Source organism: Lissotriton helveticus, chromosome 4_1, assembly GCF_964261635.1.
Source record: "Lissotriton helveticus chromosome 4_1, aLisHel1.1, whole genome shotgun sequence".
Lineage (NCBI taxonomy): Eukaryota > Metazoa > Chordata > Amphibia > Caudata > Salamandridae > Lissotriton > Lissotriton helveticus.
In genome coordinates, this window is record NC_136063.1 from 1,824,863,121 (window position 1) to 1,824,885,572 (window position 22,452).

Here is a 22,452-nt window from a genome sequence, read left to right on the forward strand (position 1 = left end):
CCACAAAATGCCAAATATACAACTGTTTTATAAGGGTCCCACGTAGCAATACTCTGGAGAACGGAACCATAAAAAACCTGAAAAATAATCACGATAAAAACGCTCCAAAATCCCGAAAAATCAAGAAATGTAGTGAAACATTTACCTGTATTTTACAAAAAATACGAGATAAAATCCATCTGCTCACCAAAACGAACACCTGTAAATAAATACAAACAAAACCCACCCACAATAAATACGAAAGCCAGAAAGCCTAAACATAACATATAAAACATAGGAAAACACCTGAACTAATTCATTTAGACAATACATAAACCTTAATTTCATAAGAAATATCTAAGAAAGTACGTTATCAATAACGACCTTAAATAACACGTATTTTTCACATAAACTGTAAGGTACAACACATAGCAACACGTACACACTACAACTAGCTCTATAATGTATTAAAATGTAGTTAAAATTAATGTAAAATAAACTTACATTCACCAACACGAAGCAGCTCCCAACCGCGAGGTTCCGTTTTCTGAAATGACCCAAACAACGATGTAGATAGACTACAAAGTGAAGTTCAAAAAACAAAATGGCAGCACAATAAAAATAAAAATAGGACTAAATCCCCATTATTAAAAATAAACAATAGAGATGAATAACAATTTATTTTCCATGTTTTGTAATAATTTACTTATTGTTTGTAAATAAACATATGATTAATGTAAAATATACAATAATAAATATAATATATTTATATATTAATTAATTATTGTATATTAAAAATATGTTTTTGATTGTTAAAAAATATTTTTTATATGTATAAAACTGAGCACTATTTTATGTACATACTTTAGAAAAATACAATTACATGTAAATTAATTAACATATTACATTTAAAAAAAGAAAATTTTAAATTTAATATGCTAATTAATGTAATATAACAATGTATATATGACTAAAATTGCAATGTAAAATGTAAACAAATAATTGAAAAAGGTGTATTAAAATTATGTAAATGTTTGCATCAACAAATGAAAGTATGAATAAAAAAAATGTGTACAAAACTATATTACTATTGTACTTAATAAATGTTGACACTTGTGATATGTATGTAAAAATGTAGAAAATATTCATATTTTGTTTATTTATAAAAATAATATTACAACATTATATATAATAATAATTATAAAAATAAAAAAAAAAAAATATATAAATTTTTTTTTTATAAATAAAAAAATATAAAACATAACTCATAGAAAAGACTTAACAGTAAGCAACAATAAATAACTATTTTAACTCCAATCATACATAAGTCAGATAAAGTGCTGGACAGGAAACCATAATAAATAACTATTCTCACTCCAATCCTACATAAGTCAGGGAAACTGCTGGACAGTAAACCATAATATTTGTGATATTATAACACATAAACATCAATTTATATATATTAATAACAACTCTTATCTATTATACTACAAAATAGACTATTAAATTACAATCACAAAATATGTTTTTTTGAACATAACAAAAACACATTTTTTTAACCAAAATTTAAATTTCAAATTTCGAATTATTTATAAATTTTTACATAATTTTCACAATTTTATAATTTTTAACCCAAACTTTGTTTTTTATTTTTTCGAATCATTCTTAGCATATATTATAAGAAATACACAAACATAAAATATTACACACTTCACTTAATTTAATATAATTTAAAAATTAAATTTCTAATTTCAAATTTCAAATTTCAAAATTAAATATAGAAATTTCAAATTTAGAATTTTTTAAAAATTTTTACCTAATTTTCACAATTTTATAATTTTTAACCCAAACGTTGTTTTTGTGTTTTTCGAATCATTCTTAGCATATATTATAACAAATACACAAACATAAAATATTACACACTTGACTTATTTTAATATAGTTTAAAAATCAATTTTCTAAATTCAAATTTCAAATTTCAAATTTAAATATTGAAATTTCAAATTTCTTATTTTTTATAGCAATTGAAATTTTTATTAAACACTATATAAATAAAACCCACACTTAATTACAAAATTATTATATAATACATTCAATTTCAATTAAATATAATATTTTTTCGTATTTCAATTTATAATTTTTTTTAATTAAATTTAAATTTTATGAAACATATTTTAATATACTACCCACCCTTATCCCCTATATCACCAACAACCCGCTACTAAATCTTTTTTAAAAACCATTAAATAAATAATTCTGTTATTTAAATTAAATTTCAAATTTCGCCATTCAAAAAAAAAAAAAAAAAAATCTAATTTTTTACCATTCTATACATATTATTTACACTACTTTTTTAAATTACTACCCACCCTTATCCCCTATAATACCAATAACCCGCTCCTAAAATATTTACAAACATTTAATTTTTTTTTACATTTTGATCCCTATAATAATAAAAATAGACATTTAATTAATAATATTTAAACATAAAACAAATTTTTCTACACTTATATAACACATTCAATTATTTTGTCGATATTATATTCAACGATATTTCTCTAAACGATATTCTATACAACGATATTTTATTTTGACGATATTTTTGTCATTATACAAAATCGATATTTACAACAACGATATTTACTTCAACGATATTTTTAAAATTCGATATTCTTACCTCGATATTTATGCTAGTCGATATTATCCCGTCGATATTCCTGCTTTATACCGTAATTTACTATTAGGACATGCTACACACACCAGAGCATGTCCTACCTTATACTTACAATGCACCCTGCCATTGGGCCTACTATAGGTGTGTCTAATATGAAGCGAAGAAGGGAAGGTTTAGGGACTGGCAAGCGGGTGCACTTGCAAAATCGACATGGCAGTCACAGACTGCACACAGGCCTTGCAATGGCAGGCCTGAGACACACTTTACAAGCTGCTTCTGTGGGTGGAACAACCAGTGCTGCAAGCCCACCAGCAACATTTGATTTACAAGCCCTGGGCACACATGGTGCACTGTACCAGGGTCTGACGAGTAAATCAAATAACCCAATCATGGAATCACTAATCAATACATCAATTTAACATAGGGAGCACTTGCACTGTGGCACTGAATAGCAGTGGCACAGTGCCCAAAGCATATAACCAGCAAACACATATCAAAACAGAGGAGGCAATAAGTAAAAAATGGAAGGGAAACTCACGCCAATGATGCCCGATCTAAAAAGTGTCCCCTCCAGCTGAAATGTGGGGAGAAAAAGCCTTTCCCTTGGGAGTTCTCTTCACTAAGGTGTATAAAATCTGGACAGACCATCAGCGTTGGCGTGTTCTGTACCAGGGCAGTGTTCTACCGTAAAGTCCATACCCTGTAGGGAAATGGACCACCTCCACAACTCTGGATTCTCACCCTTCATGTGCATCAGCCATCAGAGGGGCCTTTGGTCGGTCTGAACCAGGAAGTGAGTCCCAAACAAGTATGTTCTCAACTTCTTCAGTGCCCAGACCACAGCAAATACCTCACGCTCAATTGCACTCCATCTTTGTTCCCGTGGAAGTAACCTCCTACTGATGAGGGCTACAGGTTGGTCTAGGCCCTCTTCATTGATCTGTGATAGAACAGCTCCCACACCATGCTCTATGGCTCCTCGCTCAGCCCTACCCTCCTCAACGTCTACATGAGCCCCCTCGCAGCCATCGCACGCCAGCACAACCTCAACATCATCTCCTACGCCGATGACACCCAGCTGATCCTCTCCCTCACCAACGACCCCGCCACCGCCAGAGCCAACCTTCACGAAGGGATGAAAGAGGTAGCTGAATGGATGAAGAACAGCCGCCTGAAACTGAACTCGGACAAGACGGAAGTCCTCATCCTGGGATCCTCACCCTCCGCCTGGGACGACTCCTGGTGGCCCCCCGCCCTAGGCAGCGCACCCAAACCAACAGACCACGCACGCAACCTGGGATTCATCCTGGACTCCTCCCTCTCCATGACCAGACAATTCAACGCCGTCTCCTCGTCGTGCTTCAACATCCTGCGCATGCTACGTAAGATCTTCCGGTGGATCCCCACCGAGACCAGGAAGACGGTCACCCAGGCCCTCGTCACCAGCCGCCTGGACTATGGCAACTCCCTCTACGCTGGAACCACCGCCAAACTCCAGAAAAGACTCCAGCGGATCCAGAACGCCTCAGCACGACTCATCCTGGACATCCCCCGTCGCAGCCACATCTCCGGACACCTGAGAGACCTGCACTGGCTCCCGGTCAACAAGAGAATCACCTTCCGTCTCCTCACCTACGCACACAAAGCCCTACACAACCAAGGCCCAGGGTACCTCAACAGTCGCCTCAACTTCTACGCTCCCAAACGCCAGCTCCGATCGACCGGCCACGCCCTCGCTGCCGTCCCCCGCATCCGAAGAGCCACCACAGGGGGACGGTCCTTCTCCTACCTCGCCGCCAAGACATGGAACTCCCTCCCGACCCACCTCCGCCTGACCCAGGACCACCTCGCCTTCAGGAAGCAACTCAAAACCTGGCTGTTCGAGCAGTAGCGGACCCCCCCTCCCCTAGCGCCTTGAGACCCTCTGGGTGAGTAGTGCGCTATATAAATGCTTTGATTGATTGATTGATTGATTGATAGCCTCTGTCTGAACAATGAATTCTTTTGAGAAGTTGGGCGCCTGAAGCAGGGTGCTGTGCACATGGCAGTCTTCAGGGCATCAAAAGTCTTCTGACAGGTGTCAGTCCAGTTCACTTTCTTGGGCTGCTTTTTGGAAGTCAGCTCAGCCAAGGGTGCAACTATGTTGCAATACCCCTTGACAAACCTCCTGGAGTACCCCGTAAGTCCTAAAAATGCTATCACCTGTGTCTGAGTTTTTGGGGGTTCCCATGCCAGGATGGTATCAATCTTGGGTTGTAGGGACGCCACCTGGCCACTCCCTACCTGGTAACCCAGATACACCACGGAACCCTGCCCGATCTGGCACTTACTTGCCTTGATCGTGAGGCCTGCTTTTCGCAGTGCCATCAACACTTCCCAGTGGTGGCGCAGATGTTCTTCCCCACTGGCGCTGAACACTGCAATGTCATCCAGGTAGGTGGCACTGAAATCCTCCAGTCCAGCCAACAACTTGTTGACAAAACTGTAAAAAGTGACAGGGGCATTCTTCATCCCAAAGGGCATAACCCGGAATTGGTAGTGCTCATCTGGTGTGGAGAATGCTGACCTCTATTTGGCCCCATCAGTCAAGGCGATCTGTCAGTACCCAAACGTCAAATCAAACATGCTGAGGTACCGTGCAGCCCCTAGCCGATCAATGAGCTCATCAGCTCTGGGGATGGGGTGCGCATCAGTCCTGGTGACTGAATTGAGCCCTCAGTAGTCCACACAGAACCCGAGTTCAGGTGTGGCACCAGGCGCGGCAGCCTTTGGGACCAAAACCACTTGGCTGGCCCAAGGACTGCTGAAGGACTTAACCACCCCTAAGGCAAACATCTTGGAGACTTCCTCTTTAATGTAAGCTCTGACCTTGTCAGTCACTCTGTAAGCCTTGTGCTTCACAGGAGGACTGTCTCCAGTTTCCACATCATGAATGCACCACTCTGTGACACCAGGAAGCAAGGAAAATAGATACGAGAATTGCCCCAACAGTTGGCGACAATCTTGCTGCTGATCAGGCGTCAGTACAAAAGGGGGTGGTGATGGAACGAGCATCTGAACCAATCAAACACTCACACCCAGTCAAAAGATCTGGGTTTGATCCATCACCGTTCTTTAGCCCACTCTGCCACCCCAGTTCAGACATGGCTATATGCAAATCAGTCTGACCCTGTGCCTCATGGGAACAGTCCAGCCCGAACTGCCAAGCCATGCCTTCCCTGGACTGGAAACAAGATTCCGAGGACCGGTTTCTGGCATTCCAGCCGTCTTCAGCCCGGCTTGCTTGAATCCAGTGGCAAAGTGAGCAAGGGACTCACGTCTGAGCATACCCTGCCACACTTATGGCGGCCAAAGCGGTACAAAAGGGGGTGGTGATGGACCGAGCATCTGAACCAATCAAACACTCAGACCCAGTCAAAAGATCTGGGTTTGATCCATCACCGTTCTTTAGCCCACTCTGCCACCCCAGTTCAGACATGGCTATATGCAAATCAGTCTGACCCTGTGCCTCATGGGAACAGTCCAGCCCGAACTGCCAAGCCATGCCTTCCCTGGACCGGAAACAAGATTCCGAGGACCGGTTTCTGGCATTCCAGCCGTCTTCAGCCCGGCTTGCTTGAATCCAGTGGCAAAGTGAGCAAGGGACTCGTGTCTGAGCATACCCTGCCACACTTATGGCGGCCAAAGCGGCACAAAAGGGGGTGGTGATGGACCGAGCATCTGAACCAATCAAACACTCACACCCAGTCAAAAGATCTGGGTTTGATCCATCACCGTTCTTTAGCCCACTCTGCCACCCCAGTTCAGACATGGCTATATGCAAATCAGTCTGACCCTGTGCCTCATGGGAACAGTCCAGCCCGAACTGCCAAGCCATGCCTTCCCTGGACCGGAAACAAGATTCCGAGGACTGGTTTCTGGCATTCCAGCTGTCTTCAGCCCGGCTTGCTTGAATCCAGTGGCAAAGTGAGCAAGGGACTCACGTCTGAGCATACCCTGCCACACTTATGGCGGCCAAAGCGTCGGCGTGGCACAGAGGCTGACACCGTCCACTGACCCATCTTGCTCTGTTGCAGACAGGAGGTCAGGAAGAGGCTCTGTCTCCTCCGCTAATCCATCATCTGTCACTAGGAGCATGCCCACTTCGGACCTTTCTAATTGAGGCTTCAGGCGGTTAACATGCAGGACCCTTAAAATGTTCCTGGGAGACTGCAAGTTCACCAGATAGGTGACATCACTCTTGCGCTCCACCACCTCAAATGGACCGGTCCACCTGTCCTTCCTGGAGTGCACAAGGCTCTAATGGGGCCATGACCCAAACTTTCTGTCCAGGTTGAAGCTCAATCAGAGTGGCATTCTGATTGTACCACTGGTTCATCTCTTCCTGGCTGGCTTCCAGATTAGCCCGAGCAAGATCTCTGAATCGCCGAGTCTGGTTCCTTAAGGCCGGCATGTAACTGTATACATCCTGGGGAGGTTTCCTGGGAGATTGCTCCCAGCCTTCCTTGACCACACTCAAAGGTTCTCTTACCGGGTGTCCATACAACAGTTCAAAGGGGCCGAACCCTGGGGACTTTTGTGGCACCTCAAGGTGAGCAAACAGAAGGCATGGCAAGAGGACGTCCCACTTATGCCTCAGTGGTTCCTCAAGACCCATGATAATGCCTGAAAGGGTCCAGTTGAATCTTTCAACCAGCCCATTATCTTGTGGGTGGTAAAGAGTGGTGAACTTATATGTAACACCACACTCCTTCCACAGAGACGTTATATAATTGGAAATAAAGTTTGTATCTCGGTCAGACACCACCTCTCTGGGGAACCCCACATGGGAGAAAATCCCCATCAGTGCACGTCCCACCATGGGGGCCGTCAATGTCCTGAGCGGGATGGCTTCTGGGTACCGGGTAGCATGGTCTACCAAGATCAGGATAAACCTGTTGTCCATGGCTGTCTTGGGGTCCAGTGGCCCCACAATGTCAATGCCCACCCATTCAAAGGGGGTACTGACTACAGGAAAAGGTTAGAGAGGGGCCTTGTACTTCCTTCCACTTTTCCCCACTTGCCTGGCCAGTTTGACAAGTTCTACAATGAGTATCTGAACTCTTAAGCATCTGGGGCCAATAAAAGTGAGAGACAAGCCTTTCAAAAGCTTTTTCTGCCCCAGATGTCCAGCTAAAGGTATGTCATGAGCCAAACCCAGGAGAAAGGCTCTGAAGCACTGGGGTACCACCAACACATGGGCTGACCCAGGCTCAGCAATCTTAGGCTCGCTATACAGGAGGCCGTTCTCCCAGTAGAGCCAATGTGATCCAGACTGATCACCTGCTGCCTTGTTTGTGGTCTGATGCCTCAAACCCTCAAGAGAAGGTTACTTCTTCTGCTCATCACAAAATTCCTCCCTGGAGGGCCCCCCTTCTTACTGCCAATGGGTCAGCTCAGGTGGGTTCCGCAGTTCAGAAACTTGCTCCCCTGTAGGTTCCTGGTCATCCCCCTCAAGGTCTGCCTCCTCCTGGACCGTGGGAACAATGGGTGTCCCGTGCCCCATATCTCTTCTCTTTAAGGCAGGTTCCTGGGCCACACTTTCAGGCTCCAGGATCTCTTGAGCACCCTTGGCTGCCATAGACCTAGTGGTTACACACGCCCACTCAGGCAGACCCAACATCTCCAAATGAGCCTTCTTCTCCACCTTAGCCCAAGTGGAACTTTCTAAATCATTGCCTAACAGACAATAGACAGGCATGGCTGAACTCACAGCTACTTGAAGAGTACCAGAGACCCCCCCCACTCAAAGGAAACTTGAGACACTTTGCAATGGCTCTCTGTGTTGTCAGTGGCAACAACTGGGAAGAATGCATCGGGGACCACCTGCTCTTCAGACACCAAGTGACACTTGACAGCAGTCACACTGGCTCTAGTGTCTCTCAGAGCCTCCACTCTATGGCCCTTGATGGTCACCTACTGCCTGTACTTCTTAGTGTTATCAGGCAGCTGAGCTTTAGGGACCATCTCAAAGTCTCCTAATGAGACCAGGGACATTTCTGCGGGACCCCACCCACCTTGGGCACCCATCTCCTCCCCACCCAGGGCTACACTGGCCATCTGATGGGGCGGTGCACGGGGTGGCACATATTGACCCTTTTGGGGCCACTGGGGATCATACCAATGGTGTCCCACCTGCTTACACTGAAAGCAGGTAACAGGCCCCCTATGAACAGGTTTACCTGTCGGGGGTCCTGACTTCTTCCCAGGGGGAGGCTGGGAACATTTACCTTGGTTCCCTTGGGAATAACATTGGGGCCCTTTCTGAAACTCCCTCAGTTTACCCTTGTCCCCCCACTCTTCTTCTGGGGACCCTGCCCACCTTTGGCGGAGTCTCCCACAAGACCCTTGTGGACCCTGGTACTGACCCAGCGGTCCGCCTACTCAGCAAGCTTCCTAGGGTTTGTCAACTTGCTATCAAAAAGGTGCTGGTGTAGCTCTGGAAAACAATTTGCAGACATGTGCTCCCTGGTAACCAAATCATAGAGCTCCACTTTGCTACCCCTCACCCAACCATCCATAGCTCTGCAAAAGAAAGATACATATTCTACCCAAGTGGTTCCCTCCAGTTTCTTACCATTTCTGAACCTCTGTCTATAGAGTTCTGGGGTCAAACCATACCTTGTCAAGACATCCTATTCTCACTGGGCAGGTCTAACAAAGTATCTCTCCCCTCAGTCACAAAGCGGCCCCACAACCCAGCTCCCCAATCCTTCTCAGGGACCCTGTTGGCCAACATTGCTATGTCATAGGCTGCAAACCACTGCCTAATATCTTCACTTTTATGGAAATCCTTAATGGCATCCTTGGGAATATATACCCTGCCATCTGAAGGCACAGATGGTGCGCTGCCCCCAGAGGGATTGATTTCTAAGCCCTTGGCCTTGATTTCTAACTCCCTCAACATCCTCTCATGTTCCATTCTCATTCGCTCTCTTTCCAGGGATACTCTGTTATTCTCTGCTTCTCTCTGACTCTCCATCTTAAGCTTAGCCATCTCCAGCTTGTGTGCCCTATTTCTCTCCATGTCTTCCAACTCTCTGGGGGACAGGTCTTTGGAAGAGATACTACTGCCAGGTGGGGACGGTACCCCTCCCCTGGCTGGAAACACTGGCCTATCCAGTTGCCCATCTTTATTCCCAGCTGGCTCCATCACAAGCTATGGGGCATTTCTTGCTTCTACCCAGGCCCTCAGCGCCTTTTGGTAGTCATCCTTTTTAAAAATGCCTGGTAGAGCAACTTTCAATTTCTTGCAGAGATACTTGAGCTGTTTCAAAGAGTAGGTTTCCAACCTCTCTTCCTCAAATCAAGATCCATAGATGCAACAGATGCTGGTCTACTCATGGTTGTAAGAATTGGGAGTTTTCAGGAGAAAAATAACAGTCCAAGGAAAAAATTCTACCCAAAGAAATATGTGGTCGCGTTTGGTCTGCACACACTAGTAGTGTACACCAGTTACTGTATATGAAATACAAATGCAGGTCCAATTCCTCAATGCTGACCACCAATGTTAGATCTGGGGGTCTCTAATTGGCAATGGTGCACACTTTTGACCAAATAGGGAACCTTACTTCTAAGTCAGGATAAGGGGATTACACTCCTAAATAACCCCTGCTCCACCCCTCGGTAGCTTGGCACGAGCAGACAGGCTTATCTCAGAGGCAGTGTGTTAAGCATTTGTGAATATACACAGTAATACAGTGAAAACACTACAGATGGACACAACACAGGTTTTATAAAAATAAGTATTCTTTATATAGCCTTAACACAGACCACAAACGACAAAAATCCACAATACTATACTTAAGATTGACTTAAAGGTGATAAAAGTTGCTTAGTTCAAGTTGATGATAAATGCAACAAAGTTCTCAACAAAGTACCTGGATGCGTAATGCAAAATGAACAAAAGGCTTGCAAAAGAGGAGATGCGTCGGTTTCGTGATCCGGGGGAGATGATGCGTCGCTCCTCAATACTTGCGCAGACTAGAGGATGCGTTGTGATCCTTACCGGTGATGCGTAGGTTCTCTGCTTGCGGTCCGGTTGCGATGCTCAAGATGGAGCCTCGATGCGATGCGATGATCCTGGTGCGATGGGAGAAGATGGCGCCCTTGATGCGACGATGTGATGACGATGCGTAGACGCCCTGGCAGCCTTGCGACGACACTGTACTTTGGAGCCGCGACAGGCCCTGCGATACTCTCCTCCGGTGATGCGATGGCGGCTCTCTCGATAGCATCATGCTTCTCGGTGATGCGACAGCAGGCAGCTTTGATGAAGACACACTTCCTTGGAGAGGCGGTGGCGGAACGCTTCTCCGGCGATGCAACGATTTCAGCTGTGGTCGCGTCACCCTTCTTCTCGATGCGTCGCGCTTCCAGCTCCCAGCGACAAGCAGATTTTGGCAAACAGAATTCCCAGCAAGGAACTCTGAGGGGAGCTGGAGGTGAAGTCTTTTGTCCCTGAGACTTCAGCAGGAGGCAAGCACAAGTTCAAGCCCTTGGAGAATATTATGTAAGATGATGAAAGTCCTTAAAAAGTTCCTTCTCTTTTCAGTGACAATGAAGAAACCACTGCAGGCCAAACCAGCAAACAGCACACTGGCAGAGGGGCAGTTCAAACTCCTTGGTTCTTTTCCTTGGCAAAAGGTTTCTTGTTCACAGAAGTGATCTAAAGTTTTTGGGACTGGGTCCCAATATTTATACCCCCAAATCCTTTGTTCTCTGAAGGCAGACAGGCCTCTGCCTTGTCCAAACCAGTTCCTGAGCACTTTGTTTACATGATTCCCTCCTTCCTTTCACAGTGCAGGGCAGAGACATCAGACACCCCACAGGAGGTGGAGCCAGCACAGGGGAGGGCAGGCACAGCCCTGGAGCACTTTCTTGACAAGATTCCTCCTCTCCTTTCACAGTGCAGGGCAGAGACATCAGACATACCACAGGAGGTGGAGCCAGCATTATAGAGGGAAGGCCCAGCCCTATTCAGGTCCCAGGTGCAACTCCTCCCTCCCATCTAGATGCAGATCTCTCTATTCATCACTGGGCTGCCTCTGCCTGTTTCCTGGAATCCCCCAGCCCTGTCACTCAAAGCTCCAGACAAGGAATACACAACCTAGTAGAGGCATGCCTGGACAGTTAGGCAAGAAAATACCTACTTTCTAAAAGTGGTATTTTCAAACACAGATTGTTAAAAGTAACCTTACTAAAAGATGTATTTTATCATTCTGAGTTCAGACATATTAAATTAGAATTTCTACCATGTTCCATGAGTCAGTTAGGATTATAACATGTAGTAATCTAACTGCCCATTCTGGCCTATGGAGAACAGGTAGCCTTGCAATAGTGAAAAACGAAAATGGCTGTAATTCACTATTAGGACATGCTACAAACACCAGAGCATGTCCTACCTTATACTTACAATGCACCCTGCCCTTGGGCCTAGCATAGGGGTGTCTAATGTGAAGCAAAGGGAATGTTTAGGGACTGGCAAGTGGGTGAACTTGCCAAAACGACATGGCAGTCACAGACTGCACAGAGGCCTTGCAATGGCAGGCCTGAGACACACTTTACAAGCTGCTTCTGTGGGTGGCACAACCAGTGCTGCAAGCCCACCAACATCATTTGATTTACAAGTCCTGGGCACACATGGTGCACTGTACTAGGGTCTGACAAGTAAATCAAATAACCCAATCATGGAATCACTAATCAATACATCAATTTAACATAGGGAGCACTTGCACTGTGGCACTGAATAGCAGTGGCACAGTGCCCAAAGCATATAACCAGCAACAAAATATCAAAACAGAGGAGGCAATCGGTAACAAATGGAAGGGAGACTCACGCCAATTATGCCAGGTCTGACAGGTACAATACAGGGATAATGCAGGACTGGGCAGTGCATGTATGGTGAATGCATGTGCTGCGGGTACATGTGCCTATATACATGTGCCTATGAGTGGTACAATACATGGAAGATTTAGTGCTGTGCAGCGAGTGCATGTTAAATGCATGTGTTGAATGTGTGTTTGTCTATGAGCGATACAGTACATGAGGAATACAGTGCTGTGCAGTGTCTGTACGCTAAATGTATGATCTCAATGTATGCGTATGTATGAGTGGTACCAGACATGAAGGATGCAATGCTGTGCAGTTTGTGGAGATTGTATACATGCACTGGGTGTATGTGTGCCTGTGGATGGCACAATATATGGAGGGCCCTGGATTCCCTTTTAAGACCCATATTCGCACAGTGAAACATGGAGTAGAGGTAGAAAGATCTCCCCAGACAGATCTGTGAATTGCTCCATTCCTGTAAGCTGGATGGGACACATACTGGGGAGGGGAGAGCCAGACTTCCCCTGCACACTTCAAAGAAGGCTCTTTGATTCAGTGAGAGGTCACAAGGAAGGGCCATGGGCACATCTCAGGAAGGAGATTGGGCTGATAAGAAAATCATAAAGAGTAGGGCTGGGGCCTTTGGATAACCTTTTGATACACATATCACTGTGGCTGGCATCCAAGTGTGAACCCTAGTCACTCCCATGGCCTCTGTTCTGGGGCTATCATCTTTCAATCAATCAATCAATCAATCAGGTAATTTGTAAAGCGCACTACTTACCCGTGAGAGTCTAAAGGCGCTGAGGGGAGGGGGTGCTGCTACTGCTCGAAGAGCCAGGTCATGAGGAGCTTCCTGAATGTGAGCAGGTCCTGGGTCTGCCGCAGATGAGTGGGGAGGGTGTTCCAGGTCTTAGCGGCGAGGAAGGAGAAGGATCTGCCGCCAGAGGTTGTTTGTTGGATGCGGGTACGGCGGCGAGGGCCAGGCTGGAGGAGGGGAGCTGGCGGGCGGGGGTGTGGAAGTTGAGTCTGTTGTTCAGGTAGGCTGGCCCGGTGTTGTGGAGTGCTTTGTGAGCGTGGGTGAGGAGCTTGAAGGTGATCCTCTTGTTGACAGGGAGCCAGTGCAGGTCTCTTAGGTGGGAGGTGATGCGGCTGCGTTGAGGGATGTTGAGGATCAGGCAGGCGGAGGAGTTCTGGATGTGCTGCAGCCGTTGTAGGTGTTTGGTCAGGATTCATGCATAGAGTGCGTTGCCGTAGTCCAGCCTGCTGCTGACGAGGGCTTGGGTCATCGTTCTTCTGGTTTCGGTCGGTATCCATTTGTAGATCCTGCGAAGCATGCGGAGGGTGTTGTAGCAGGAGGAGGAGACGGCGTTGACCTGCTTCGACATGGAGAGGGAGGAGTCGAGGATAAATCCTAGGTTGCGTGCGTGGTCCGTGGGTGTCGGTGCTGTTCCTAGTGTGGTCGGCCACCAGGAGTCGTCCCAGGCAGAAGGGGTGGGGCCGAGGATGAGGACTTCCGTTTTGTCCGAGTTCAGTTTCAGTCGGCTGCTCCTCATCCACTCGGCGACGGCCTTCATTCCCTTGTGGAGGTTGGTTTTGGCGGTGTGTGGGTCCTTGGTGAGGGAGAGGAAGAGCTGGGTGTCGTCGGCGTAGGGGATGATGTTCAGGTCATGCTGTCAGGCCGCTTGTGCTAGGGGGGCCATGTAGATTTTGAACAGGGTCGAGCTGAGGGATGAGCCCTGGGGTACGCCGCAGATGATGTCAGTGGCTTCGGATCGGAAGGGTGGGAGGCAGACTCTCTGGGTTCAGTCCATGGCCTTTTTCTGGATTCCGGCTTCTTGGAGGCGTGTTCTTAGTGTCCAAAGGCAGACTGTGTCGAAGGCAGCTGACAGGTCCAGGAGAATGAGGGCTGAAGTTTCGCCGTTGTCTAGTTGGCGCCTGAAGTCGTCTGTGGTGGCGATGAGGGCTGTCTCTGTGCTGTGGTTTTGTCTGAATCCGGACTGGGATGGGTCTAAGATGTTGTTGTCCTCGAGGTGGCGGGTCAGCTGTATGTTGGCAATTTTCTCGATGACCTTCGCCGGGAAGGGGAGCAGGGAGATTGGTCGGAAGTTCTTGAAGTCTTTGGGGTCCGCCTTGGGTTTCTTGAGGAGGGCGTTAATTTCGGCGTTCTTCCAGCTTTAGGGGAATGTCGCTGTGTCGAAGGAGATGTTGATGACCTTCCGTAGTTGGGGTGCGATGGTTGCGCCTGCTTTATTGAAGACATGGTGCGGGCATGGGTCAGACAGAGATCCTGAGTGGATGGAGTTCATGACCTTGCGTGTCTCGTCGTCGTTGACGTGGGACCAGGAGGTCAGCTGGTTGGTGCAGGTGGCGTTCGTGGTGGGGTCTATCGTGGTCGGAGCGGACGGGGTGTTGAAACTGTTGTAGATGTCGGCGATCTTGCGATGGAAGAAGGTGGCCAGTGAGTCGCACAGATCTTGCGAGGGTGGGATGTCGTTGGTGATGGCGCTGGGGTTGGAGAGTTCCTTCACTATGTTGAAAAGCTCTTTGCTGTTGTGTGCGTTGTTATCCAGGCAGGCTTTGAAGGAAGATCTCTTGGCTGTTCTGATGAGGTGGTGATGTCTGCGGATGGCGTCCTTGTGGGCTGCGTGGCTGTCTGGTGTGTGGTCATGGAGCCATTTCTTCTCCAGCTTCCGGCATGTACGTTTGGAGGTCTGGAGTTCTTCTGTGAACCAGGCAGCTTTCTTGCTGGGGTGGTTGATGGAAGGTTTCTTGAGCGGGCGAGAGTGTTGGCGCAGTTGTAGATCCATTGTCTGCGGTTAAGGGCAGTGGCTTCTGGGTCGGTGGGGTCGGTGGGTGGGTTCTGGGCGAGGTGGAGGTCAGCTGGTCCTCGGTGACTTTGCTCCAGCAGCGGCGGGGCAGTTGTTGGGTGCGGTGGTGCGTGGTTGGTTTCTTGAAGGTGAAGTGGATGCAGCGGTGATCGGTCCAGTGGAGTTTGGTGGTGTTGCTGAATGCGATGTGGGTGCTTGTGGAGAAGATGGGGTCGAGCGTGTGGCCGGCGGTGTGGGTGGGTTCGGTGACGAGCTGTCTGAGGCCGAGGTTGGCGAGGTTGTCGATAAGGGTGGCGGAGTTGGCGTCGTCGTTGTTCTCGAGGTGGAAGTTCAGGTCCCCGAGGAGGATGTAGTCCATGGAGGCGAGTATGTGGGTGCTGCCGAGGTCGGTGATGGAGTCGCTGAACAGGGCCCATGGTCCGGGGGTCTGTAGACGAGTGTTCCTCTGAGGGTGTTGTTGGGGTCGGTGTGGATCCGGAAGTGGAGGTGTTCCGTGGAGTTGAGGGAGTCGTCTGCGAGAGTGTGGACCTGGAGGGTGGACTTGTGGATGATGGCTATTCCTCCTCCGACTCCGTTGGTGCGGTCTCTGCGGGAGATCTTGTAGCCATCTGGGATGGCTATGGCGATGTCAGGTGCTGAGGAGTCGTTCCACCAGGTCTCGGTCAGGAAGGCAATGTCTGAGGCGGAGGTGTCGAGCAGGGACCAGAGCTCGACGGCGTGTTTGCGTGCGGAGCGGGTGTTGCGGAGAATGCATCGAAGGTGGTTGGGTCCGGTCCTTGGAGGCTTGGTGGTTCTGTTGCAGGTGAAGTTGCAGGTGTGGCAGGAGAAGGGTCTGTGGGTGCGTTTCGGGGCGGCCTGGAAGCAGCGGTGGACTCAACCGGTGTTGAGAGAGTGAAGGGTGTTGGCGTCGTATCGGAGTCTGGCGTTGTGGAGGGCGCGAGGTCCAGGGGTCCTGGCGCTGGGCGTGGTCCTGGCGCAGACGGGCGCAGACGGGCTTGCCTTTGGTGGGCAATCGGCGTGTCCGCTGCGCGCGTCCGCTGCGCATCTGAGTGCCGGCCGCAATTTAAGGAGTGGAGGGAGGGAGGGCCAGCTGGGAGGCGGGAGCGGGGCGGCGAGGGGGCGTGGCCTCAGGGGCAGTGACGAAAAAAGGAGCAGGAAGAAGAGCGAAAAAAGGGGGTTGGGGGTTACTAGAGCGAAGAGGGCAGAAAATAAGTCACAGTAAATACAGAAAGAGGGGAAAATAAGTTACAAGAATCCAAAAATGCAGAAAAGCCAGAATACAGAAGCCAAGAATCAGGCTAAGCGCAGGGTCTGACCCGGGTCACGGAGGTGATCCGAGGCAGGCAGCGGGCGTGATCACCCGCAGCAAGGAGCAGGCACTTGGCAGTGGAGCTGTCCGGCAGCAGGAGGGATGACCTAAACTGCAAGCAGGGTCAGTGGTCACTCCTGTTGCTGGGCGGCGGCCGCCATTTAAGGAGTGGAGGGAGGGAGGGGCAGCTGAGTGGCAGGAGCGGGGCAGCGAGGGGGCGTGGCCTCAGGGACAGTGACGAAAAAATAGGAGCGGGAAGAAGAGCGGAAAAGGGGGGGTGGAGGGGTTACTAGAGCGAAGAGGGAAGAAAATAAGTCACAGAAAATACAGAAAGAGGGGAAAATAAGTTACAAGAATGCAAAAATGCAGAAGAGCCAGAATACAGAAGCCAAGAATCAGGCAGAGCGCAGGGTCTGACCAGAGTCACAGAGGTGATCCGAGGCAGGCAGCGGGCACGATCACGCGCAGCAAGGAGCAGGCACTTGGCAGTGGAGCTGTCCGGCAGCAGGGGGGTAACCTGACCTGCAAGCAGGGTCAGAGGTCACTCCTGTTGCCGGGCTGCGGCCGCTATTTAAGGAGTAGCGGGAGGGAGGGGCAGCTGGGAGGCGTGAGCGGGGCGGGGAGGGGGCGTGGCCTTAGGGCCAGTGACAAAAAAAAGGAGCGGGAAGAAGAGCGAAAAAGGGGGTTGGGGGAGTTACTAGAGCGAAGAGGGAAGAAAATAAGTCACAGAAAATACAAAAAGAGGGGAAAATAAGTTACAAGAATGCAAAAATGCAGAAGAGCCAGAATACAGAAGCCAAGAATCAGGCAGAGCGCAGGGTCTGACCCGGGTCACGGAGGTGATCCGAGGCAGGCAGCGGGCGCGATCACGTGAAGCAAGGAGCAGGCACTTGGCGGTGGAGCTGTCCGGCAGCAGGGGGGGTGACCTGACCTGCAAGCAGGGTCAGTGGTCACTCCTGTTGCCGGGCGGCGGCCGCCATTTAAGGAATGGAGGGAGGGAGGGGCAGCTGGGAGGCGGGAGTGGGGTGGCGAGGGGGCGTGGCCTCAGGGGCAGCGACGAAAAAAAGGAGTGGGAAGAAGAGCGAAAAAGGGGTGGTGGGGGGGCGGGTTACTAGAGCGAAGAGGAAAGAAAATAAGTCACAGAAAATACAGAAAGAGGGGAAAATAAGTTACAAGAATTCAAAAATGCAGAAGAGCCAGAATACAGAAGCCAAGAATCAGGCAGAGCGCAGGGTCTGACCCGGGTCACAGAGGTGATCCGAGGCAGGCCGCGGGCGCGATCACGCCCAGCAAGGAGCAGGCACATGGCGTTGGAGCTGTCCGGCAGCAGGGGTAATGACCAGACCTGCAAGCAGGTTCAGAGGTCACCTCGCAGTGACAGGTTGCTTTTAAGAGGAAGAAGAGGGCAGAGGAGTGGGCACTTCAAAAGAAGCTGACTCTTGACATAAACTTCAAAGATTCAGACTCTAAATCACATTTGGTGTCTGGAAATGGAATATAAGAAGGGGAGCTTGAGAACACAAAAATTGTCATCTGGCTGGAAGCATTATGGGCTGTGTGAGCAGGGGAAGATCTGCAAGACTTCTGCATGTGACCATGACTGGGGGCCAAGGCCTGCTAGTCTCTCTGCTCAGTGAGGGGACTTCACCCAGTGATCGCCTTCTCTGGAGCTTGGATGCCTGCCTGCTTGCCAAGACCAGTGTGCCCTAAGAGGAAAGAGGAGAGCATTGGAGGGAGCGAGGTTCAGTGGGGAATCCCATCCAGTGGATTTCTATTACAATGTGTGAGGAAACTGCTGATGCACGGATCGGCTTGTTGCCCTTAAGCCAGAGGAGGGCTCCTGTGAAGTGAGTTGTGGTGAACGTTATGCCGATCAGGCCAAAGCATATGTGCAACTGAGGATCGGCAACCCCACATACCAGAAGGGCTGCCGTGCAGATACCTGCTGTGTCACGAGCTGATTAGTGTCCGTCTACAGAAGGGATGAGTTGACTTCGTATGCCAGAGGATGTCACCAGACCTAGGCAGAAGTGTGTACTATCCCAGAGCATCACCGGAGTTAGCCTGCCATGGGAATCGCGCCCACATATCTACCCCCGGATGAGGGATCAGCATTTAGACTTTATCATCATCTTCTCTCATTGAGGGAGAGACTAAAAAGACTTGCCTGCAACAAGGAATTAAGGGGAACCTCAAGTTGCCGCAGGAGCGCAACCGCTTGTGAAGGAGATCAGGAATCTATGAGTGCAGCCTGCCTGGCCCACCAGCAAGGAACTCACCAAAATCAGCCACTCGGATGTTGGCAGAAGGGGGTGCACTAAGAACTCTAAACCCTCCAATCCTGCAGATGCGGGATAGACTGAATTCGGGTCAATCGACCTCAGGGGAACTTACTGGCTACATAGCACGTCAGTGCTGGAACACGTTTGACTTTAGAACAGAATCAGAGTGGTCTCTTGAGACTCACAGTACTAGTGGGGTAAACCCTGGATGTTGCAAGTAGTGAATGGGGAATAACCACGATCAATAAAGTAATGGGAAGTGTGACAGGGAGCCTCCAAGGAAACACTAGAACCTGACCTCAGGGGATTGTGTAGTTTGTTTTTGTTGGATTTTTCCTTTGTGTTGTTAGTAGTAGAAATAAAAAAACTTCTGTTTTTTCATTCAAGTGATTATGTGGATGGGCAATGATTTATTGTTACTGCTGTTCGCATTTTGAGTTGTAAACCTATATTCACTCACCTGTATCCACCTCCCCCCAGGGGAAGCCTTGGACTGCTCAGACCACACTATTCCCGAAAGCCAAGTGCTGAAGTGGTACTTTGCCCAGTTGCTTAGGTTTCATAGTAGATGGGGCCCTGGAACATCACAAGTAAAAGGGCTGAACTCCCACAGTTGGACCCAGTAACCCCTGCTTTCCCGAGGCCCTCTAAAAGGGGTTATGACATTCCTTTTATACTTTAGTATGAATATGCAGGCCTCACTCTAGTACCTTTCAAGTTATAGAAGTTCCTGAGCCCTCTCCAGCTGTTCTTTCTGAGGTAATATGCCATTTACCTCAAACACAAGTTTCCTTGATAAAATGCCTCAACCATTGTTTCTGTTCTGGAATCAGTCTTTACACCTCATTATGGAGAAGCACTGAAAGAAAAGTAGCTGGCAGGCTAAACAAATAAGCCCACTGGAGGTTCAGGCTGACAAAGTCTAAGTATTTAAAAGTAACTTTCCCTAAATCTTTATTGAAAATACAACTTCACTGCTAAATTGGAATTTTTAATAAAAATTAAAAATGCTGTTTGAATATTCTCTAACTTTTCTAAACCAAAGACAGCATAGCAATGATTTTATTCTGAATTTTTATTTTTTCATAGGACAGCTACAGCCCTTTAGAATGAACATAGCATTTAGGGGCTAATCACTGTAGGTACATTCCAGCACCAAATTCTTGCATGCATCACTTTTAAATGCCAGGTACCCTACCTTGTGATCTATAAGGCCTAATTCGAAGTGATTATATGATATTTAAAAGTAGGCTTATTTCCTGTCAAAAAGGGTTATTTTGACAGGTTTGCCTGCAGGTGTAAAAACTGCACGACTCGGGCCAAGGTAGACCTGAAGCTATGTTTCATTTGTCAGCCTAGTGGATAAGACAACATGAGCTGCAGTCCGCAAGTGAAATGTAACTTTTCCATGTCATTGGTGTATTTCTGCACCATGTACTATGGCTTTACTGGGAAATAAAGTATGCAAATTGGGGTTAGGTAATTTCCCCACATTTTAAGGATCAGCGAACATACACTGGGACCTCAACAGCAGTGCCTCAGTGTGTAGTGTTTAAGACCCAGCAATACTAGACAGCAAATCATAGGGCGACCGTGCAAAAACAGCCACTTTTTCACGGCAACATAATCTGGTAATTGGGCAACAGCTGCCCATTCCAAGAGTTTATCTGAGAAAGATATTAGGAATAAGGGTCTTAATCAGGGGTTAGCGTAACTCGCGTGATTTTCTGTAGTGTGATTACGTGAAATTACAGCTGAATTATGTGCTATTACGTGGAAATATAGTAGGAGAATAACCCAACATTTAGGGCCTTTTTCATAGCACAAAATGCACCCTTATGCTCAAAATGGACCCTCAGATGAATTTTGCGCCAACAAAATAGCCCTAAATGAAACAGAACATGAACAGCTCGCTAAATTTGTTTTTCCTGTGCTCATTTGGTAGGATTGTGGTGCCAAATTACTCATAATTTCACAAACAAGCTAAATCATGTAATTTTCATTAATTTCACATGAAGAGAGTAATGCAAAATTACCAAATTTATCCAGATTACTGGAGCGTAATTAACGTTTTACCCAGGCCTAGTCTTAAACTAGTGAGGTCCAATGAAACCAAAGGGGTACAGCTGTACACTGCAAATGAATGCTCTTCGGGCTGCAAACCTGATTTCAATGAGTGCTTTATCTGTTTGAGTAGGAGAGAGGCTACAAGATCTCTGACTTACATGACTAGAGAGTTGGCACAAGAGTCCTGGAGCGAGACAGAATCTTTATTATTAGCGAACTCATAACCATGAAGGATTCCAAGAGTCAATGGAAGACCAGCTGATGAGAGTGCTAGCTAGTGATGGGTGGTCTGTGAGAGGAGAGGAGGTTTGTTGGAAATGTGCAGTTTTAAATAGTCTCATTTTACTAATCCATTTGATCTTGTGAAAAAAAATATACTCAAACATTGTATAGTGTGAACCTAGCTAAAAAGCAATGGAGCTCTGTGGGAATAGGGAAGTACAAGCTGGAAAGGTTAGGTAGGGGAGGCTGAAGCTTATGATGTTCAAGGAGCAAGCAAGCAAGAGGAGGAGGGAAGCAGGATGGCAAACTTATTTTATGTTTCTTGTATGTTTGACTAGAAATTCAGCTTTTTCTCTTTTACATCCTGAGTTGGATGAAACCGTTTTTGCACATTTGTCATGGCACAAATTGGGTTGGCTGTGTCAAGTGTGCACAGAGGACTTGGTCTCAGTGATAAAGCAGATTTATAAGGGCTTATTTTTGATGCTTCAAACCCCCTTTCTGTTTCTGTTTGGGAACCATAAGCAGAGCTGACTTCTCCTTCCACTCCGAAGCTGCCCTTGGCTAAGGAAGGAGCTTTCACATTGTAAGGACCCGAATATCGTAATTGGTGTGCTCCTCTTCCTTTGTGCAGGCATTGTGATATCTCAAATTGGGGAACTAATCCATATGGTGGAGTCACATCCTTTTTTGAAAACGTGCATAAAAAAAAGACTTACATGCTGCTCCGCTCCAGCTGCAGCGGCGCCGCTTCTCTCTTTGCCGTCGGGCCAGAGGGAATGGGCCCTCAGGGCACAGGCTCCACACCCAATTCACATGCTGGTCTCACATAAGAGCAGCATAAGGACTGGTCTGTGCGGCCTCGTTTGCTGCTCAGATGGTGCATTGGAGCCTGTGCCTTTTCTCCAACCCTGTTGTGTAACACAGCAAAGTTGGAGAAACAAATGTACGCAAGTGTGTTTGGCTAGCCTAGGACGGCCGGCTAGCACACATGCGCACTTATGAGTGCCCAATACTCCTCCCTGCCTTGTCCCGGCCATGCCCTATAAGTATTGTATTGCGGGGCTCAGACAGTATAAATATGATAATAACATTGTATTATTATCATTTTCTTTATTGTCTGCTTGCACGGGCAGTGGGGCGATGCTCCTACGCCATTACGGAGGAGTCGTCCCTGTACTAAACTGTTGATGTTTGCACCCTAATGTAAATTTGTAT

The 22,452-nt window shown here is 47.6% G+C and overlaps 1 pseudogene; it reads right to left on the reverse strand.

Moving 5' to 3' along the window:
• Nucleotides 1-21,568: 21,568 nt before the first annotated feature.
• LOC144828228 (uncharacterized) overlaps nucleotides 21,569-22,452 on the reverse strand; it is a 59,018-nt pseudogene continuing 58,134 nt past the window's right edge.